The following is a 17996-nucleotide window of genomic DNA, read 5'->3' as shown; positions in this document are numbered from 1 at the left end:
ATGACAATTTGATTAGCTTTTTTCCCAGTTGATGGATATCTACTTTGTTTCCAATTCTTTATTATCAAAATAGTTTTGTTATGAATATTTTGGAGCCTATGGGGTCTTTTATTTTTCAATAATTTTCTTGGGACATAAGCCCAGTAATAGTGTTTCTGGTTTCAAGGGTAAGGGCATTTTTTTTTTTTTTTAGTGAGGCAATTGGGGTTAAGTGACTTGCCCAAGGTCACACAGCTAGTAAGTGTTAAGTGTCTGAGGCCGGATTTGAACTCAGGTACTCCTGACTCTAGGGCCGGTGCTCTATCCACTGTGCCACTTAGCTGCTCCAAGGGTAAGGGCATTTTGCTACTTTATTTGCATAATATAAATTGCTTTCCAAAATGACTGTATCATTTCAGAACTTCACTAAACAATGTATTCATGTGCCTATCTTTGCACAGCCTCCAATACTGATTGTATCAGTTTTTTTCATTTTCCAGGATATCAGGTGAAACCTCTGGGTTGTTTTGATTTGCATTTCTCTTATTAATGACTTGCAGTATTCCAAGTGGTTCTGAATACTTTAAAATTCTTCTTTTGAGAAAGATTTTTCTCAAGGTTATATAGGGAATAATAGTCAGAGATCAGATTTGCACCCAAGTATTTTGACTAGAGACTCCTTCTACCCTACTCTGTGGTTTAAATGGTACTTCAAGCTCTGACAAAAATAGTTTACGAAGTATGATGCAATAAAGTAAACATTTATTAAATGCCTATTACATGTGAGGCAAATGATAGTCCCTACCCTCAAGGGGTTCATAATCTAATGGGGGAGATAGCATGCAAATTAGCTATACAAATAAGCTATATACAGGATCAACTGGAAGTAACCAAAAGAGAATTAAAGAATCTAATAGAGTGTTCAGTACATAGTAGATTCACAATAAATTCTTAGCAATTGGATGGATTGTGTAAAGGTCAGCATACAGGGTATGGGCAAGAAGTTCAACCTCTTTCCAACCTCATCACTGTGCATGATTCCTGGAGCATGGCAGAAGTATGGGTATGACAAACTTACAGAAATGACCTCCAGATAGAATCAGAAATTTAATAGAGGAAAGTGTCCATGTTCAGCTTTTCCCTGGTGCACTTCTTTTTGCCAAGAAGCAAAAAAATATTCTTTAAAGATAAGAGGAAAAGGGATTGAATATCAGGTATAATCTTCTCCTATGTTTCATAAATATATTTTATTATGGTAAACAGCAGTTTATCACAAAGACCAGCTTTCTGACACTGCAAGTAGCTGGTTTATCAGATGATGTGTCCAGATAAGCAATAGTTCATATTTCCATTATATAACTGGGTTGCCTGAGCTTCAAGTCTCTTCTTCACATGAGTAGAATCCAAAACTGCAATAGAAAAATGACCCTGTTATTGCTCAGTTTGGTCCTACTGCCAATAATGCCAGAATTACAGTTTTAATTCTGGTATGGTAGCTTGTAAAACCAGATTCTGATTCATAGCCATTTCTAATCCTTAGCAAGCATTGTGCAATGTGCCATGAGGATGAGTAGGCAAGTAGGAATTCAGGTCACCCCTGGTTTGAAAACCATATACCATTAAAGATGTAAAATATTATTACTCTCTAAGACTTAAAAATCAACATCAGTGGAAAGATCTTCCACATTGGGAGTTCCCTATACCGATGAAATTGCAGTCATATATGCTTATATATATATACAAATTATGCATACATGTTACAGACAGGTGTGTTTATACACAATAAAGTCATTATTATATAAATGATAAAGTGCTGGGCTTGGAGTAAAAAAGAACTGGGCCCAAATCATACCTTTAATAATTACTCTGAGACTTTGGTTAAGTCACTTAACATCTAATCTGCTGAAAACAATTCTAAAGAGTTCATATATAAAATTATGGATAGGTTGGTCAGCTAGGTGGAAAAGTCTATAAAATGCTACACCTGAAGTCAAAAAAACTCATCTTCCTGAATCAAATCTGGCCTCAGCCTAATGACCCTGGGCAAGTCATTTAACCCTGTTTGCTTCAATTCCTTATATGTAAAATGAGTTGGAGAAAGAAATGTCAAACCACTCCAACATCCTTGCCAAGAAAACCCTAAATGGGGTCATGGAGAATTGAATGTAATTGAAATAACTGAACAACAAATGGATAGGCTGTAATCTGCAAAACTGACCTTGTTGGAATTTCCCAAAATGATCATAGAAACTATCTATCAATCAGTCTATCTAACATATATATGAATTTCTGTTATTTATATAGTTTTATATATCACATATAATAATATATAATATTTATGTACCTCTTTCAAATTTACAAAGTGTTTTATGTATATTATTTCATTTTATCCTCATATCCCTGAAAGTTTTACAGAGCAAACAGACCAAGAAAGGTTAAAAGATTTACCCAGGATTACATAGCTCAGAACTATGTAAGGCAGGATTAGAATTTAGCTCTTCCAGACTCCAAGTCTAGCACTCTAGACTCTAGCACCTCTTTGTCATCTAGTTCATCATCAAAGGATCATCACCTGGAAGTAAAATTACAGGCCATCTTGTCCAAACCTCTTTTTTTTCTTTTTTCTTTTTTTTGGTGGGGCAATGAGGGTTAAGTGACTTGCCCAGGGTCACACAGCTAGTAAGTGGCCATATTTGAACTCAGGTCCTCCTGAATCCATGGCTGGTGCTTTATCCACTGCACCACCTAGCTGCCCCTCAGCAGATGAAGAAATTACATCTCAAAGAGGTGAGATGAATTGCTTAAGGACAGAAAAGTAGCAAGTAAAAGAGATGATCTTTGAATCCAAATCCTTTGACTCTAAATACAGTATTCTTTTCATTGTAGTAGTAGTAGTAGTAAGCCTCCACCAGTCGCGGACAACCATGGATCAGTGCCTTGAAGAGCCACAGGCCACAGTGTGGCTCTGCAGTTCAATAGGGGAGCTGCAGCTGCTGAGTGACTTATAACCGGTAACTGCCACATCCCATGTTGTATCTACCCCATGAGGAGTAGTTGGAGTGTCCTCTCCAGGGCGCTTGCCCGGGCAGATCAATATGGAAAACAAGCTGTTGCCCATGCAGCAGGTTTTCCCTCTCGGAGACATTGGTGGATCCAAAGGAGAGGCAGAGCCAATACAGTTTGGTACCAGTGCCACCACAGGAGTTGCTAGAGGGATGTGATGTCCTACATCCAACGGCCTAAGGGATTCTTACTCCTGATTTTTCCTCGGTGTTAACTCCTGAAGCCTTTCCCATATATGGGTATAACCGCAGGGCAGTGGAGGTTTAAAATCAGGGTTTCCTTGGTTGCCTGCCGAAGCTAATGAGCCCAGCCTCTCCGAAGTGACTGGTTTTAAGGTGCCAGTGACTCGCTTTCGCCCCTTCTCCTGTTAGTGGAAACAGTTCCACCACGAGAAGGCCAGGAGTTGGGCTTCAGTTGTCAGAGGCTATTTGAGATGTACGCTATTGGAGCATTTTAGAGAGAATGGGAGCTTATCCCCACTCCCACCCTGGCATGACAAACCTTTGGAACCAACTTCTTTTATATGACAACATATATATATATATATATATATATATATATATATATATATATATATAGTCACCACGTGGCAGAGTGGACAGAATTCTAGGCCTGGAGTCAGGAAGACCTCAGTTCAAATCTGACCTTTGACATTTACAAGCTGTGTAACGCTGGGCAAGTCATTTGCCCATTGTTTGCCTCAGTTTTCTTATCTGTAAAATGGAGATAATAATGAAATATATTTTCACATATTTCCTATCTTGTCATAAGGATAAAATGAGATAATATTTCTAAAGCAAAATTTAAGGAATTCTACAGATGCTATTTATTATTTTTATAATTATTATATGCATAACATTTTGGTATAGACCTGAGATTTTATCACACAAAAATGTATACATCTATATGTTTATATTTATTATAGAGATAATGTAGCTTAATGGTTAAGTTAATGGCCTAAGACTTAAGAAAACCTGAATTCAGGGGGCAGCTAGGTGGCACAGTGGATAAAGCACCGGCCCTGGATTCAGGAGGACCTGAGTTGAAATCCAGTCTAAGACACTTGATACTTACTAGCTGGGTGATCCTGGGCAAGTCACTTAACCCCCATTGCCGCCCCCCGCCCCCCCCAAAAAACAAACTAAGAAACAAACAAAAAACAAAACAAGAAAACCTGGATTCAAATATTACCTCTGATATTTACTATGTGACCCTAGGTAAGTCACCATCTCTATACTGTAACCCAGTAAATTCTTTAGTACTTATCTTAGAACTAACTTATAGATCAGCTTAAGAGAGCAGAAAGAACTTCCTAGTCAGCAGCTCTTTAAGCTGAGAAATTCATAGATCCTTTTTTATATTGGTGTATTTATTTATTATGCATGTATGAAATATATATGAAACTATAAAGAGATATGTTTTGTCTATTTATAAGTAACCCCTAGAACATTTTAGTTAGATTTTGGTCTTGATTCTTTGCCATTGAGGTATTCTCCTGCTTTAGTGGGGACAAAAGTTACCCCTTTGCCTTCTTGTTCCTTGGGATTTTTGTTGATTTAATGCTACTGAAAGTATTAAGCAGATAAGACTCTGACATCTTTTAGCCTTGCCACCATTTAATAGTAAGGAATATAATAGCAAGAGAAACTGAAATCTCCTGAGAATTGGTCCTGATCAAGAATACAGTGATGGGCCTGACCCATAAATCTCTATCAGCATATGCACAGGAAGGCATTCAGGGTAAAAATGTTCTGATGAATGACTAATTAAGATCCTAAAAGGGCATTACTGTGATAGCCCAAACTGCTTCCTTTTATGAATCTGCAAAGATGAAGATGATAACAAAACTGGAAAAGAGGCCATTTCCTAGATTTTACCCTTATGCGGCTATTTGGATAATGCCCCTACCATATATCAATAAACTAATATTTAGAAACAGGAGCATGAAAATGTTTTTGAGATGCTATGATATTTTCATGATTTCCTTGTTTCTTTTTTTTGTGAGGCAGTGAGGGTTAAGTGACTAGCCCAAGGTCACACAGCTAGTAAGTGTCAAGTGTCTGAGGCCGGATTTGAACTCAGGTCGTCCTGAATCCAGGGCTGGTGCTTTATCCACTGCACCACCTAGCTGCCCCCTTGTTTCTTTTTAAAATAAGATATTGCCCCCTTGGAAACCTAGGAGGAATGTTGAGAAACAATTGGAAATAAAAATCTTAGATAGTTTATCTTGGATATACAATCCTTTGGAACATATATTAGGGGAGAATCCAACTCCAACTGTTTGGCATAATTGAGATATAAAAACAGAACTTCAGAGTAAAAGGAAACTTGGACACTAGTTGGAAAACTACCTCAGAAGAAATATCCTCTAGAAATTTCTGATGGGCTTTCATTTACCCTCTGTGGAAGACCTCCAGGATAGAGAAATTTTCTTCATCTTGAGTCAGGAGACTATTCCACATATGGACAGTTATAAATGTGGTAAAAAAAATATGAAAGTTTTTTAACAGTCGGTTAGGATAACTGAAAGATGCCAGTTTTTTTTTTTAAGGACCACCCTTTCGGGGAGGAGACCAACGGCATGAGCTACGCACGCCAGTCCGCCTGCTGCACACGTCAGACTGCCTGCTAGCACTCCACTTCCGGGGTGCAAGCTTAAAAGGCAAGGAGAGAACGGAAGTGGGAGTTTTTTCCTGCTCTGCTGGTCTCCTGACTGCACTACACAGACGGTCAATCTCTCCCCAAAGGTGGCCTTCTCTTTTGGTGAGTTTTATATGGAATATAGACTAAGCTTAGACTTAAGATGATTTGTATTGTGTTTCTACTTTCCTATCCTTCTAATTAACATCACCTTGTGACTACCATACAATAAATGGTCTATCTAGAAAACCAGAAGCTTCTTCCATTTACTAGTCTGGGAGATAAATTAAGGGAAAGGTTAAGTAGGGTAGATTTATGATCTAATATCCAATTTTAAATCTCACAGTTTGGCGACCCTGAAGGGACCTTAAGGACCCTCCCACAAGCCACAAGCCAGCTAATTCGGTGGATTTTCCAAATACCCCCCCCCCCGGACTTTCCCTTTGTCTAATCTCCCTTTGAGACTTTAAGCCTCTAAAAGCCTTGTTTTAAAGGAAAAAGCCAGTTCAGTTTAAAATATGATTGAATATGTCATTTTCCCTTTGGTTTTTTCATTTTTTTGCATTGGAGTGTGTTGGGGTACCATACTGTCCAAACTTAGACATCTAGTTTACTCGGTATTCCTTCATTGTGTTATCGGTCTCCTCCTCACTCACACAGCAAAATCTTTTTGGTATAATGGTATGAGTGTAACTGTCTCCACTGAAAATGTGTTTAATATTAGTAGGAATTTTATGCCTGCATTTGAAATAAATTGTAATACCATACTCACGATAGTTCACATGACTATAACTTTCATTTTGGGTATTATCATGGTTGTAATGTGGAAAGAGATGGTTTCTTTATATTAAATTAAAACTAACTTTTCTACCACTTCCACTTCATGGGAGGATCACCATGTCTACATGGAATTCATATGCCAATATGGAATCCATATAACACCAATCCATATTGGTCTTTCGGTTAGAAGTCATAAGATTCAAATCCTAGCTCTCTCATTTACTAGGCATGTAGCCATGTCACCTTAAATTTTCTAACCTGCAAAATGAATACAATAATAATCATCCTAGCTCAAAGGATAATTGTGATAAAACTACAGAAACTTTGTTTATCAAAACCTCAATGAGAGGAAATTATTTTTGCCTAGTTTAGTTTGCAAGGCACAAACAGAAAAAAAAAATATTATCCCTCTTCTTCCTCACAATCCTTCAAATACTTAAAGACTATAATTACATCCCTCTGAAGCTTTCTTGTTTTCAGGCTAAGCAACCTTTGTTTCTTCATTGTATTGATGTATAACATTCATAAACTTATACATTTAGAGTCAGAAGGGAAATCAAAGACTGAAGTCCAACCCCTTCATTTTACAGTTGAAGAATTAGAGGCCCAGGGAATTAAAATAATTTTCCTGAGTATAAACAAGTACTATCAAAGGTAGATTTTTATCCTACATCTCTAAATTCAGAGTTGGTGCTCTTTCTACTCTTCTTTACTGTTATTTAACAAATGTCTATTAAGCACCTTTTATGACAAATTAGACCCTGCCTTTATATATTTTCTTAGGAGATCTACAATACAGGCATAGGAAAATAAATGTAAAACACATGTTAAATATATATATATATATATATATATATATATATATATATATATATATATACATAAGTATATATGCAAAGTATTTTTTTTAAAAAGGAAAGTATAATTCCAAGTCCTCTTATCATTCTGCCTGCCCTCCCATTTTCTAGGTTTTGAATAATCTCAGTATAATAGGAAGCTTAAAACTAAATATGATTCCAAAGATGATGTCTAAATAAAGGTAAAGAATAGAATTTATAGTATCTCCTTCATTCTGGCCGCTATTTTCCTTTTCATGAAGCTTCTCTGTCTTCCTGTTGATTCAGATATAACTCACAATCCACTAAACCTGCTTTGGTCATATGAATTATTTCTTAGACATTTCACAATGAAAAAAAAATTCTTGAGACAGCAGAAGAAAATATTTTGATGAAGAGAAAAAGGGGGAGCTGCTTTAAGAGATCAATGTGAATGCATATTCTTCAACCAATTCAAAATTAAAAGAGACATGTAGAGAATATGGAAATAAGGGCAAGTAACTGATGATGAATACAAAGGAGAAGCATAGGCTTGTACGGAGAGTATCCAGATCCCTAAAGCCCAGAATTAGCTAAGTCTGTGATGAATACTAAGGACATCAAAAAGGACTTCTTCATTATATGGTTGGCCAGAGGAGGATGAAAGAGGATTTTAAAAGCCTAATATTTGAGTTGGATGAAACAATGATAATTGACAACAGAGAGGATGAACTATCTGACTTTTCATTTTGTTTTTATTTTCTTTAATATAGAGAATGCTAGAACAAAAATAGTTAGTCAAAGCTAGAAGCACAAGATATTGTCGTTGTTTGTCCTTCATTCTTGATGAGGACCAAAATGACATCACAATGTCATTATATGGTATATACACATTCAAACTCTGCTGCAGAGAGCCTAAGTGTAAAGTTCTAGCCTATTGTTTAAATGCCATCAATATATAGTCTGTCCAGCTGTAGCTGATCCTATACACTTGAAAGGCTCTACCACAGGTCAGGCACAAATAGTCTAAATGACCATTTAAGAAGGAGATGTCACTAATATGTGCATTTCACATTTCTTTTAAGATTCCACAATTCTGCTTTGCTCATAGAAAACAGTACCAGGGGCAGAGTGAAGACAAGGGAGAAAAGACAGGGGCTCACCTGAGCTCTCGCAAATTCCCCTCCAAATTCCTTTAAAATAATGCCTCAAAACAAATTATAGAGTGACAACCCCCCAAAAAATACAAGGTGAAACAATATTCCTGTCTAAGGCAACTTAGAAGGTCAGCAGGAAAGGTCTGTTTCACCAGGGTGAGAGTAGAGAGCTGTCCAATGCAAGCCATGTCAGTGCAGAACAAGTCCCAGCAAATAAGCAACAGGACTTGGGAATGTCTGAATCAGCAGCATCAGTGGTTGCTTTTAGATCTCTCATTCCACAGGCATTGAGGGGGGTAGGACAACTGGTCAGAAGGAGATTACAGGGGCAGCTAGGTGGTGCAGTGGATAAAGCACCAGCCCTGGATTCAGGAGGACAACCAACCTCAGACACTAGATACTTACTAGCCGTGTGACCCTGGACAAGTCACTTAACCCTCATTGCCCCGCAAAAAATTAATTAACTAACTAACTGAATGAATGAATGAATGAATGAATGAATGAATGAATGAATGAATGAATAAATTTTTAAAAAAAGAGGGAGATTACAGGGGTCCCTTTGATGGCACTAGAAGCAGGAACCTACTGCATTGCCTACACATGAAACCATGTCATATTCCTGGGCATGCCATGCTGAATTATTCTGTGCCAGTGTTTCCTGTGTCTCACAATACATATGAAAGTTCAGAAAGAACTTGAGCATGTCTTTGTATCACTTCTGATCACCATATGAGTGCCTGCCTTATGTGAGTTCTCCATAAAATAGGCTTTTAGGCAACCATATATTTGGCATTTAAACAATATGCTGGCACATTACAGTTAGACTTTCTGAAGTAGAGTTTGAATGTTTAGTAGTTCAACTGGAGAAAGGAACTCAGTTCTGGTTCCTTACCTGGTCAGGTGATCTTTGTAATCTTCCAAAGATAATTAAAATTGAATCAGTTCAATTGCTTGACAATGCTGGCCGACTGTCCAGGTTTCATGGGCATACAACAATGAGGTTAGCACAATAGCTCTTTAGACCTTCAGTTTGGTTGGCAGCTTAATACATGCACTCTCCCCTACATTTTTCAGAGACTCCCAAATGCTGAGCTAGCTCTTGCAATGTGTGCATCAATCTCACGTACATCCCTAAAAAGTATACTGCCAAGGTAAATGAACTTATCCACAACATTTAAAAGTTCTCCATTTGCTATAACCCATGGTTCCACATGTGGATGGTGCAATGCGGACTTGTGGGGAACCTTTGATTTCTTGGTGCTAATTGCTAGCCAAAATTAACACAAGCAGCAGAGAATTGAGCCATACTTTGTTGTATCTCAGCCTCAGAGACTGCAGTGAGTGCACAAACATTTGTGAACAAAAATTCATATACCAACTTTCCTGCCACTTTAGTCTTGGCTTGTAGCCTACTCAAGTTAAGTAATTTACTTTCATTGCAATAGTTGACCTTGATACTATTTTCACTCATGACAACATCACAGAAAACATCCTGCTAAAAAGCACGGGAGCAAGCACACAGCCCTGCTTCACTTCATTGGTGACTGGGAAAGCATGAGAGCATTGTCCATGGAAATGTTCACTTCATCCCCAAATCACCTCTTTATCTTTGATCAGTGTGGCTCCATCAAGTACTGAGTATTTGAGATGTACCAAAGGTCTTTGGCCCATAAATGGCCTTCAGGGAATCATAATAAACACTTTTGATTGTTATTATCAGTATAAAACTAAATTTAACCTACCTTCTTACTAAGCCAAGAATATCACATAGATCTAATTTTTTCTTGCACTTTACTTTTGAAGGGTTTAAATGCTGCATATTTGGTAACAGATGAAGTATCCTAATAGTAGTAATAGATCCTGTAGGGTTCTCATTTTTCATTTAGTCACTTCTGAATTTTCCCATTATTTTCATCAAACCAATCCTGATGTTTGTGACTATTCTGGCCCAGGTTAATGAATGTGGTGCTGTATACCAAATCTCCAAATGTTGTCTACTTCTTTTCTCCTCAACCATCGTCAACAGTGCCTTGGCTCAGCTTTCTCTCCAAGTAAGAAACAAACTGTTCACACATTGGGACTTTTGATAGTTGTCATGCCTTGGGTTGACAACTTTTGTTGAATGGGAAAGTTTAGCATACAGAGGATAAGTCAATGATTTGTCCACCACTCTGAGAAACACATTGCCATTGTCACATACTGTCTCTCTCTTCTCCTCACAATGACATAATCTATTAAATGCCAATGTTTGCTGTGAGGGTGCAGCCATGAAGTTTTGTTTTGTTTTGTTTTGCTTTAGCATTTAAGTAAATGGAGGGCAGTGTTGGCAATGAGTCATGTCATAAAAGTCTTCAACAGTATATGATCATTTCTATTTCTGACTTCATTCTCCCAAAGACTCCCTGCCAGATCTGATAGTCTGAGCCTATTCTGACATTAAAGTAACTGAGAATTGGAAGCTTTTTCTCTTTCAACACATTGATGATGAGGGTATCCAGATCTTCATAAAATTTTTCTTTGACCTCATCAGGGCATTTTCCTATAAGTGGCAATCTCATTGACATGTCCCTGTCATTCACTCTTTCAGGGAGGCATACCAATGCTAGCTTTATGCCACTCTCTATCACTACAGCCACTCTAGAAAATGTGTATCCAGATCTGACGTTAGTAAGCTGGCCTTCATTTGTCAACCTTATTTCACTCAGAGTTGCTATTTGGATATAATACCTACTAAGATGTCTCACAACAAGAGCTGATTGTCTTTCAGATCTAGTGGATTTCTTGTCCATAAGTGTGTACATGGAACATGTACCAATGATGAGTGCAAACTTTTTTTTTTTTTGGCACGGCAATGAGGGTTAAGTGATGGCTGGTGCTTAATCCATGGTACCACCTAACTGTCCCCTTGAGTGCAAAGTTTTTGATATTTCGTGTGTGTGTTTTGAACACAGGGTGGAATCCCTGCCTGCTGTAGTAAGCAGGTCAGGGTTAGGTGAAACAGACAATTTTTAGTACAACTTTTCTAGCCCCTTCCTCGTGCCAGGAAATGAGTAGTATGGTCCTAAAGAAGGTTACTCAGACATCCAGGGGGCTGCTAAATCCCACTGCTGCTTCAGTCTAATAAGAAGATAACCCTATGACCTGACCTGTCTGTGTACATGGTTGTGACTACAGTTCCCACTGTATTCTCACCTACTGCTTTATCACTAGCCCAGGGCCATAGAACTTTGAGGTAGGTAAAATAATAAGATAATAAAATAGTTACATAATAAAATTAAATAATATAGTAACTACTAAAATTATAAGATTATAGTATTTATGGTAAAATTATAAAATTATTGAATAGTAAAATAGCAAAAATGGTATGAGTAAAACTTTTAAAATCACCTATAAATTGGATTAAATGAGGTAAAGTTACATGAAGTCATAAGCCTCACTCACTCTTCCAGAGTCATTGAAGTCTAGTGGCAAGATCAAAGTCAAAATGACTGGCAATGGCTCTGGATGCAGTGAATGACCCTGGTGTCTTTGGTGTCTGACCAAGCTCTAAACTTTCTGAAGTGCCTGCTTCTACTGCCTTCATGGCCTTTTAAAACAAATTTTCACATCTCCCTATACTGTCAGTTGTGAGAATCTGAGTGCCACCACCCTGTTGAGAAAGACATTGTGAGAACCAAGGCAGCTCTGCCATGAGGAAAAAGCATATGACTTGGTGTCCAGAAGTTGCCTGGCATCAGGAAGTTACATCTATTCATAGACTGTCTGTAAGTCATGTCAATCAATGGGCCAGCCAATTAGCTTGGAGCTGTGTTGGGAATGCCCCCTTCCAGTCCCGCAGGGAACTTCCACTGGAAGCCACAGAGGATCAGAACTTTTTCATTTGGGAACTGGCTATTGGCGGCAGAGGCAGGCAGACTATGCAGAGTAGACAAATCTCTTTCTTTCTCCACATGTTTCTCTTTACTAATCCCTAATGTACTTTAATAAATACTTAATGCTCAAAAACTGGTGCTATGAGTTTCTAATTTCAGGTGAACACTCATTAGATTTTTGGACATCACAATTAGATTTTTAAGCTTCACACAGGGAATGCTTGGGGTAGACACCTTCCCAAACTCACCAATGGTTTTGAGATCCCTAGGTTAGCCTCAACCTGGTTTAGCCTGTCTGCCCAGATGGTTTTACACAGTTGTGCCTCCTACACATACTACAGCTTCTTGGAGCTACAGGTGAGAGCTAGGAGCCAGGTGGACACAAAAGGTAGATGACCAGTGCTGAAAAGGACACAGCAGCCCTCAGACCAGAGGTACTCATTTTCTCTAAACATCTCATAGACCCCAGAAACCCAAGATAAATGAGGTAGTGAGAAGATAATACCTTGTGGCTCTCACACAATCCCAGGTACATAGTCAAGATAAACTATATTCTAGTTTATTCTCACATATTCTAATTGGAAGATTACATTAGTGACATTTGGAAGACTGTGAGCAACAGATGAGTTTGATACAGGAATGGATAAGGGGAAATACTGTCCCATTGTCTGAAAAATGAGCCCTGATTTCATTCATGTTCTTTTTTTTTTAGTGAGGCAATTGGGGTTAAGTGACTTGCCCAGGGTCACACAGCTAGTAAGTGTTAAGTGTCTGAGGCCGGATTTGAACCCAGGTACTCCTGACTCCAGGGCCAGTGCTCTATCCACTGCGCCACCTAGCTGCCCCTCATTCATGTTCTTTACAAAATTTTGGAACTCATTGTTAAAAGAGTAGCTTGCCAATACCTAGATAGGGAAGTAGTGTTTACAATGAGCCATAATGAATTACTCAAGAATAGAACATGACAAGCTAACCTCATTATCATTTTGAACAGATAAATACATTGTTAGATCAAAAGAATTCTTTAGACATAGTTACTTATACTTTGTAGCAAAGTATTGAACAAAGTCACTTGCTTCTTATGTATAATATTGCTAGATTTTGGCTAGATAAACAGTTTGATTTCCAAAGTAAATGGGCCCAGTAATTATTCATTAATGGATTGATATCCATCGACTATTTATCAAGGATTAACTTAAATGTGATTTCTAATTCATCCAAGATGAACGTAGAAGGGATGAATCCTTGGCTGTAATTTGTGCATCATTTTTATCAACAACTAATATTACAAATAATTCAAATTTGGGAGGGATAGCTAATATGTTCCATGAGAGTCATGATAGAAAAATGTTAACATTAAAAAGAAGAATTGAATGAAATTAAATTTAATTTAACAGAGATGAACATCAAGTTTTACATCAGAATTTTTTAAAAAATCAACTTCATAAGTAGAAGATGAAGGATATGGTCAGATACTGGTTCCTGTTAAAAAAAAATATCTTAAAATGTTAGTGGCCTGAAAGTTCAATATAAATAAAAATTCCAGGATATGGTCATCAAACTCATTAGTGTTAAGTTGAATTAACCAATCAATCAAATAAACACAAACATCAAGCTTATATTAAGTTCAAGACTACAGAACTAGGCAGGTATTAGTTCCACTATAATCTTCCCTAGTCTGGCTATATCTTGGGTAATGCAATCTATCTTTTTAGAAGGATTTTTTGAGAGATTTAGCAAAATCTCTTGCTTAAATCCAGGTATACTATGTTGACAATATTCCCTTGATCTACAAGTTCAATAACACTCAAAGAGCATGTACACAAGGAAAAGAATAGGAAGAGGAGTGCATTAGGACTTGCTATAAGGAAATACAGAGATGTTTCTCCCCCGTTCTCATTTTTAATATAAGAAATGATGAATTATATTTGTACTAGCTTATTTGGTGTTGGCAAAAAATCAGTCCCTTAGCAAAAGCTACATGAAAAATAGAGATATATATGATTCTCTGAACTTAGAAAAGAGCTTTTCAGATTTTCAATTTCCTGATCCTTTTCTTTGTTTAAATTATCATGAACTCAGCAGTCATCAACAAACACGAATACTTATATATAAAAAGAACCAAAAAGAGAATTCTACATAAGATTTTTAGTTTCTACCTACTTTTTTATTTTAATTTTTTTGCTACATTGGTTTTTAAAAAGAATATATTAAATTTGCCACAATAGAAACATTTCCCTGTTTGTATCCCTTCTAAAGTTCTTTTTGGCTGTGTTCTGTGTATTTTAAGTGTTTTACTGATGCTTATTTCTTCTTCTTTTTTTATATCTGCCACTTTTCAGTACTCTACACCTCTCACACAGAACCCCTCCCTTTTAACAAATAAATACAACTAAGCAAAATAAATCAACATGTTGCCCATGTCTCAAAATTCATGTTTCATCCAGGATTATGGCTCTAGGTGTTTTCACTGGATGTCCCTAGATTTATGAAATGCTTTTACTTTTCATCCTCCTGACTTGTTTTCAATTTCAAGCTAAAATCTCACCTGGGACAGCTAGGTGGCACAGTGGATAGCCCACTGGCCCTGGAGTCAGGAGAACCTTAGTTCAAATTCGGCTTAGACACTTGAAACTAGCTATATGACCCTGGACAAGTCACTTAACCTCAATTGCTTTAAACATCCAGGGTCATATCCGGTTGTCCTGATGTCTATCTTGCCACTGGACGCAGATGGCTCTGGAGGAGATAGTGAGGTGGGTGACTTTGAACACTCTCCCTCACTTAAATGCAATTCACTGTAAGGCATGACATCATTTCCCAAATGCCATGCTCCTCTTCAAGAATGGAAGACAAACAATGAAATCCCACCTTCCATATGAAGAATTTTCCAACCCTTCATAATTCTAGTATCTTTCCTCTGCTATTTATTTCCTATTTGTTCTGTATATAGCTTGTTTGTATATAATTGTCTCCCCCATTAGAGTGTGAATCTTTCACCTTTCCTTCTTTCTCCTGTACTTAACACACTGCCTAACAAAATAGGACCTTAACAAATGCTTATTGATTGACCTTTAGTGCATTACCTTGCTACTGAGTCATAAAATCCTTATTTCATCATCAATTTTCTGAAGTCATTATTGTTCATTACATAGGTCAAAGTTCTGAAGTCTTTAAAACTGTTTTCATTTACATTATTGTGATTTTATACAAATCATTCTCCTCATTCTGGTTATTTTAATCTGATTCAGTTTATATAAATCTTCCAGAGTTTCTCATGTCATTGTCATGTCTTACAGTGCAATAGTATTTCATTAAGTTCATGCACTACAATTTGTTTAGCCATTCTCTTCTTGACAGATATCCATTGTTTCCTATTCTTTCCCTCAATTAAAAAAAAAAACAAAAACAAACAAACAAAAATCTTCCATAAATTGTTTTTGTACATATCTCCTTCTTTCTTTGAACTCTCTGGGTTATGTATCTATTATTATTTCTGGGTCAAAGAAATGTATAGTTTAGTGTTTGTTTTTTCTAGAATGGTTGGACTAGTTCACAATTCCATTAACAATGCATTGAGGGGCAGCGAGGTAGTGCAGTGGATAGAGCACAGGCCCTGGAGTCAGGAGTACCTGAGTTCAAATCCGGCCTCAGACACCGAACACTTACTACCTGTGTGACCCTGGGCAAGTCACTTAATCCCAATTGCCTCACTAAACAAAACAAAACAAAAAAACAAAAACAAAAACACACAATGCATTGATATGCTTGTTGGTATTCACATTCAACTTATAAAGCTGTTTGTGTTGTGGCTCCACTAGGATCTGGATAAATGCACTTGCTTAAAATAGTTAACAATCATTATGCTTGCAACCAATTAGCCCAAAGTAATCATTACTTTAGAAGGCTGAAAATCATTCCTTCAAAATAATTCATAGAAAACTTAGCCCTGGATTCCAGAGGCAAGTAGGTGGCACAGTAGATAGAACACTGAGCCTGAAGTCACAAAAATCTGAGTTTAAAACTAGCCTCAGACACTTACTTAACTGGGTGATCCTGGGCAAGATACTTAACCTCTCTGCTTATTTCTTCTGTTGTAAAATGGGGATAATAAGAGAACCTACCTTCACAAGGTTGCTTTGTTGATCAAATGAGTAACTTGCTTAGCTCAGTTTCTGGCTTGCATAGTAAATGCTTAATTAAAATATTTGTTCCCTTCTTCTCCCTCCTGCCAATTGCAGGCTTGATCTGAAGTTGACCAGTTCTCACAGTAACCAGTTAGTATGTCACATTTCCAAAAAGATCAAAAGATGACAAGTAAATCATTTCGTTATTTTTACACAAAACAGATAAAACTTGCTTAGATGTATCTCAGGTAGTCTAGCTCTCCTGGAGTTCTCTTTATTTTTTTCTTTACTCAAAATTTCTCCTGATTAGACTGAACAGCCCATAAAAGGAAGAAATCAAAGACTTCTATAATTAGATTAATTTTATTATCCTTTTTTTAATAAAGTATTTTATTTTTTCGATTACATGTAAAGATAGTTTAGATTAATTTTAGATAGAGAAGAAGGAGCAAGCTGGGTGAAGACAGACCAATTTGGAAAATAAGTATAAATTGATTGAAGCAAGGAAAACTCCTCCTCTGGTTCCTAAAGATCTCAATTTCCAAGAAAACTTTGAAACTAGGCAAAGTAGGGACCAGAAGCAGATATACACACAAGACTCAAATCCTACACAGCTAACCTCAAGAAGATGATTATTAGAGATTTTATTTAGACAGCATAATAGAAAATAAGTGTAAACTCCCATTGGGCTGAAAGCTATTTTAATTACTTTAAACATGTTATTCTTGAGATTATTTAGGAATTATGTAGTAGGACCAACAATAATAAAATCACATGCTACATTGATAAATGTTTACTTTTTCAAAAAATAATCTATTTACTCAATTCTCTCTCTCTCTCTCTCTCTCTCTCTCTCTCTCTCTCTCTCTCTCTCTCTGTGTATGTGTGTGTGTGTCTCTGTCTCCGTATGTCTATCTTTCTCTGTGTTTGTGTGTCTGTCTGTCTGTCTGTCTGTCATGTCCAGGTTGAAATTTGAGGGGCTACTTATACATCACTTTGATAAGCATCAAAGGGGTAGACCTATTCTTTTCTTGAATCTTCTGTAAATAGTCTCTGGAGATCAATATGGAATGAAGGGAAATTTCAGGATTGGGGTTAGGAATTTGTATTTGAGTCCCTCCTCTGAGACCCAGTAGTTGTATAGCTTCAGGCTAGTCATCTAATGCCTCAGACTCTCAGTTTCTTCATATTTGTCAACTTTTGGTAATAATACTTATACCACCTACCTCAGGAATTTTGTGAGGTTCAGGTAAGATATTATATCTAGAGTACTTTGTAATGAGAAAGCATTTCCTTAATATAAGTAATTCTCATTTCTCTTTTATTGTTTTGCTTTTATAAATATAATTTCTGAGGAGCCATGCTGCTTAGTTAACAGATATTTAGGAAAGCAGATTCCACCAAAAATGAGCAAATTTTAGCTCTTATATTTAAAATCTATTATCTCGATGCAACATGAAATGTACTGTATACAAAATAACAGAAATACTGTAAGATGATCTGCTATGAATGACTCTCTTATTTTCAGCAATGCAAATAATCCAAGACAATTCTGAAGGTCCT

Source organism: Dromiciops gliroides, chromosome 1 (genome assembly GCF_019393635.1).
Source record: "Dromiciops gliroides isolate mDroGli1 chromosome 1, mDroGli1.pri, whole genome shotgun sequence".
Classification (NCBI taxonomy): Eukaryota; Metazoa; Chordata; class Mammalia; order Microbiotheria; family Microbiotheriidae; genus Dromiciops; species Dromiciops gliroides.
This window is presented reverse-complemented; position numbering follows the sequence as displayed.